Source organism: Lactuca virosa, chromosome 1, assembly GCF_052849685.1.
Source record: "Lactuca virosa cultivar CGN04683 chromosome 1, Lactuca_virosa_CGN04683_v6, whole genome shotgun sequence".
Classification (NCBI taxonomy): domain Eukaryota; kingdom Viridiplantae; phylum Streptophyta; class Magnoliopsida; order Asterales; family Asteraceae; genus Lactuca; species Lactuca virosa.
The window spans coordinates 266,764,899-266,771,071 of record NC_136426.1 but is presented as its reverse complement, the minus strand read 5'-3'; positions in this window follow the sequence as shown (position 1 = coordinate 266,771,071).

Here is a 6,173-nt window from a genome sequence, read left to right as displayed (position 1 = left end):
GTTGTAGTTCATTGGATAATCTTCCAATATTGATTTTGAGTCGGATTGTTCAAATTTTAGGGTCAGAATCTTCAAAAGACATCATCTCTACAAGACTTTGGTAATTCTCAATAAACATCAACTAATGAATGTATATTTGATGAAATATAACTTGATTTATTTGTTATTTACTGTGTATTTAAATTTTTGAAGTTCAAAAAAGATGTATGCAACAGGGGGTGATCCTCAAGTGTTCAGAACAACATCCCTACACATGATTGAAGGGATGGGTCCCAAACATCTTAATGCTGATTTAGTTATACGCACATGTGCAGTGCATAATAACATTGAAGTCACGTTTAGATAAGGAGCGGTATGTGTAATTTCAGTAATTTTATGTAATTTGATTTCATTTATTAATTTTAATGTCATTGATGTTAATGATATTGTTATTCTGTTAACAGGAGGAGTGCTTATTTAATTACAATTTTGATGTCGGAATGGCTTTGTTGAGAGAGGCAGCAGATGGGGATCATTTTGAGGCAATTCATTTGCTTGGAATGATCTACATTTCAAGAGGGCCTCCGCAGTGTGATCAAGGTATGTATGGGATATATATGTACATTAAATTTTGTATAGAGTTAATTAATACATGTTTATAGTTTGGGGCTAATGTTTAGTGTTGTGTTTGATAATATTTACTGTTGTGTTGAAACGACTACATTGGATTAATTGATAGGTTTTTTTAATGTGTATGTTTACAACTACTTGATGCGTATTTTGGTTCGGCAGTTCCGGATCATGGGAAGTACACATGTGTTGTTGATATTGCCATATATTTATTGATGACTTTTGATGTTGTTCATATACTTACAACGAATAACATCACATTCCAGTGTGAAGAGGCACATCATTCTGTTCATGGAGCATTTGCGGTAGGACTTGAAGAGGATGAGGATCCACAAAGGTATTGCATGGTTTGCCGTTGGTATGTGGAGTACGATAGGTTTTGTAGGTTTATTAAACATATATGTGGTTGATAATGGACATTACAACTTATGATATTTATGTTTTAGATAAGAAAGGTTAGGTTTTGTAGATTTCTTAATTATATATATGGTTGATAATGAACGTTTTGGTCATTTTATTATGCTATGGTTGATAATGGACATTATAACTTATGATATTTATGTTTTAGATAAGAAAGATTTGGAACAAATCAAATACGTATCATTTAATTAATCAAAATAAATAATCGACTATTAGGTTTAAATATTTTTTGGTAATCAAGTAAAGTACATGATAAAGTGTATGTCGTAAACAGTTAAGAACTAAAATAAATTTAATTTTGAAGTAACTTTTGGTTAGTGGACTTAAAAACAAGTTGGTATTCAAGTCATTATTAATAAAAAAAATATATGTAGAATATGTAACTTAATTAGCTCTACATGTATATTTAATGTGCATGTTATTTAAATTTATTACCCGTATACTACACGGGTTTTAACCTAGTATTGAATAATATCGACCAAATACTTTGACCTAGTATCCATCCACCGCATTGAAATCAAGGGTTGTCGAAGGTTCCCTCATACACTCTTTCTTTGAATCTGTGTTCTACAATTCTCAAATTTAATTAAACCATTCTACAAATATTCTACGCCGTTATCAAATCATCAAAGTGATTCATCCATTCGAATGAGAAAACTTTGAAGATTGGTTCATCATTCGGTCATTAATTTTGTGAAACGATTTGTGGTAAAGGTACCTTTGCAATATTTATATTGTACATATATATTTACTTCAAATCTCATTTATTAATTGGAAGCAACATTAATGAACATAATATTGTGTTATTTAAATGTATATTTTACAGATTTAACCCCATGAACAATACCAATAGATAGTGGATGTATGAAAGAAAATATAAACGTGGTTGTATATCGTCTGTTTTCATACAAGGAGTGACAAAATTCGTAGACTTTGCTTCCAGTCAACAAAGGTTCACATACAAAGAGAGAATCAAATGCCCATGCATCAAATGTCGTAACATACCATATAGAGACTCTGATACTGTTAAACATCATTTGTACAAGTCAGGTTTTGTTTCGGAATATTGGTTTTGGGATAAACATGGTGAAACATCCATTGATGATGAAAATACGTCTTTAGGGGTGGATGATTCAAACACAAATTTGAATGAATGTGAATGTACATATAGAGAAATGGTCATAGATGCAATGGCTCCCAATTTTAATACTAGAGAAAAAATTATTTGATATGCTAGAGGAAGCCGATAAAGAGTTGTGGTCTGGATGTAAAAAAGTCACACAACTGTCTGCTGTAGCTAGACTATTGAATATAAAATTAGAGTATCGCATACATGAACAAAGTTATGATGCTATCTGCCAATTGATAAATGATGTGTTAACGGAGGAGAATAATATGGTAGGTAGTTTATACGAGAGGAAAAAGTTAATACAAGCACTAGGTTTGCATGTGGAGATGATTGACTGGTGCAGGTCTGGATGTATGATATATTGGAGGGGAGACAAAGATCTTTATGGATGCAAATTCTGCAATGCAGATAGGTACAAATGGTCAAAAAATTTGGTCAGATGTTCTCGCGTATCCTTTAAGAGAATGCATTACTTTCCTTTGACTCCAAGGTTGAAGAGACTGTATGCTTCACAAGCCACAACCGCTTCCATGCGATGACACTCCAAGGATCATGGAGATGATGCTGGAGTAACGTGTCATCCATCTGATTCAGAAGCTTGGAAGCACTTTTATAAGATTAATCCTTCATTTGCAGCAGAAATACGTAATGTTAGATTAAGCCTAAGTACAAATGGGTTTGCACCACATGGAGCATTTAGAAAACAAAATTCATCTTGGCCTATTATTATAACACCTTCTAATTTGCCACCTTCTATGTGCATGAAAGAGCCTTACATGTTTTTGACCGCACTTGTGCCAGGATCGTCAAACCCTAAGCATAAAATAGATGTATTATTGCAACCAGTTGTTGCAGAATTGGAGCAGTCATGGGAAGAAGGCGTAGTAACATATGATATATCTTTAAAACAAAATTTCCATTTACGAGCAGCTTTGATGTGGACAATAAGAGATTTTTCAGCATATGCAATGTTGTCAGGATGGCCTACAATAGGTAAGCTAGCATGCCCACATTGTGGGAAACATACACAAGCATTCAAACTAAAGAATGGTAATAAGATGCCATGGTTTGACTGCCATAGAAGATTTCTACAGGTAAATCACCCATATAGAAAGGACAAAAATAATTTCAAGAGGAATCGTGAAGTGACAGAAGGTCCTCTTCTATGTAAGAATGATGAACAAACTTTAAGGGAAATTGAACAATTAGGTTTGCTTAAATGACTGAACTAAATGCTGATAATGTATACCAAGCATGTGGCGATCATGGTTGGAAAAAGAAAGCATATTTTGGGATTTACCATATTGGAAAACAAACCTCATTAGACATAATTTAGATGTTATGAACATTGTGAAAAATGTATTTGAAAACTTTTTTTACACTATAATGGATGTCAAAGCGAAGACGAAGGACAATGTAGCAGCGAGAAGAGATCTAAAACTCTATTGTAGGAAGAGAAAAGGAGTCGAAGATGATCAAAGAGCGTACTATGCTCTAGACAAGAATCAAAGGAAAGCCATATGCGAATGGGTGGAGAAATTGCGTTTCCCCGATGGTTATGTTTCTAATTTAGGGAGGTGTGTTGATTTAACCGAGTGTAGACTGTTTGAAATGAGAAGCCACGATTGTCATGTTTTTATGCAAAGATTGATGCAAATTGCATGTCGTGAGATGTTGCCAAAACATGTGTGGGAAGCATTAACAGAGTTGATTCTTTTCTTCAAAACATTAACAAGAACATAAATCACAACAACAGACATGGAAAGGATTGAAGCCGAGATCCCAATAATTCTATGTAAATTAGAGACCATCTTTGTCCCTGGTATTTTTAACTCCATGGAACATTTACCAGTACATTTGCCATACGAAGCGAAGATAGCCGGTCCCGTCCAATATCGGTGGACGTATCCATTTGAAAGGTTTGTATGTTACATCAAAATGTATGTTGCTATTTTGTTAAGCTGATTTAAATCTTCTTTACTATAGATATCTAAATCGGTTGAAAAAAGATGTGAAAAATAAAGCTCGAGTGGAAGTTTCCGTTATTAACGCATACTTGCTTCGTGAAGCATCGATATTTTTCTCTCATTATTTCGAGACTGGTGTCCCCACACGTAATAGAAAGTTGCCTCGAAATGATGATGGAGGAGGAGATGAGCAACCTGATGATAACAACAAAATTTTAGATATATTTTCATATCCTGGTCGTCATTATGGAAGATTCAGGAATAGAATGTTGTTTGATGAGGAATTGCATGCTGCCCAAACTTACACACTCCTTAACGAAGATAAGATCAAACATTACATCAGGTAAGTATCATATACTTCACTTTTAATTATAATAGTCATTTGTTGTGTAATTGCTCTGAATAACATTTACATGCATGATTTTTTTATTAAATCATAGTTAATTTAAAAATGTTATTTAAATAGTAATACAGAATATTTGAAGCAGATTTGAATGAACTTATTGGGGATATGGATGAACAGGAGCTTGCAGCTGAAGTTGAGAAGAACTTCGTAGTATGGTTTCAAAACTATGTGGGTGTTAATTTTATATTTTTTAGTTTTATTCTTTTTTTTTTATGGTTATAATTAACTCTAATTAAGTTCTTTACCATTTGTCATATAGGCACGTACGATCTGGATAAACAACAAGTATATATCTGCCTTTCCAAAATGCCATTCAAAAGAGTGAAGTTATATAGTGTATACTTTGTCAATGTTTACAAGTTTCATATAGAAGCTCATGGTCTGAACAAATCAACAATCAGTAGAGGATTGTGTGTTAGTATCCAAGGAGGTGATTATTACGGTATATAGAGGAAATTTTAGAAGTCGAGTACCCTGGTTACCCAATTAAAACCACCGTTTTGTTTAAATGTCATTGGTACGATCCAACACCTAACATAGGAGTTAAGGTTCACCAACAATATTACTTGGTCGAGAAAAACATCAAAAGAAAATATAACAAGTTCGAGCCATTTGTTTTAGCCATGCAAGCCACTCAAGTGTGTTACATTCCTTACCCAAGTTTGAAAACAAACAGCTGGGACTGGTGGGCTGTATTTAAAGTTAAACATCGTGGTTGGACTGATGTACGTGAAAATCATCCTCAGAAAGGCGTTGCTTTCCAAGATGATGAAGTTGAGTCAAATGAAATCATTATACTAACTACAGCTGATATATACAATTATGATGATCACGACATGTCAAGCAGCGGTTCAGATAATGAAAATAACATTGATGAAGAAGGTGAAATTCATGAGGACGACAATGATGGTATTCTTGACAGCGAGGGTAGTACAACGAGCAATGAAGAACAAGAGGAGGAAGAAGAGATTGACTAGATGTTTTTGTTTCTTTATAGAAGGACGATTACATTGTCTAATTTTTAGTTTTTGCATGCGAATTGGTAAATGTGATGATATGTATTAGTGACCTTCATGAGAATTAAATAAAATGAAATTTTATCATTCTTTGGTACATTGAAAGCATTTACAAAAAGGGGACATGTGTTTTTGAGATATTTGTATGTACAATATTTTCATTAAATATCCAATAAAGTAATTGTTTATGTTATAATCTAGTTTTTTTTTACATAAAAATGGTAAAAAATTATTCAAGATAACATACACATAATAGCAAATGTTTCTTGTTTCATAGTATTAAACACATATAAAATGCAATAAAACAAACAAAATATATTACCAATTTAAAAACATATCATTCAAACCATAGATTACCAATTCTATCGATGATTCCAACAAAGAAACAAACCAAAAACACCATCATGAACTTGATGATTCCAACTCTACCACCTTCAACTCGAGAGCCATTACCATGTTCATTAGTATCTTGAATAACAGCTTGAGTCGGGGTTTCATTGATATAAAAATTGACAGGAGCGTCGGGAGGGGGGCATCTAACATGACATCTTCACCATTGGCTTGATCTCTCAACTCTTACATCTTCTCTCTATACCAGTTGTTCTGTAACACCCGGTTTTGAAAGG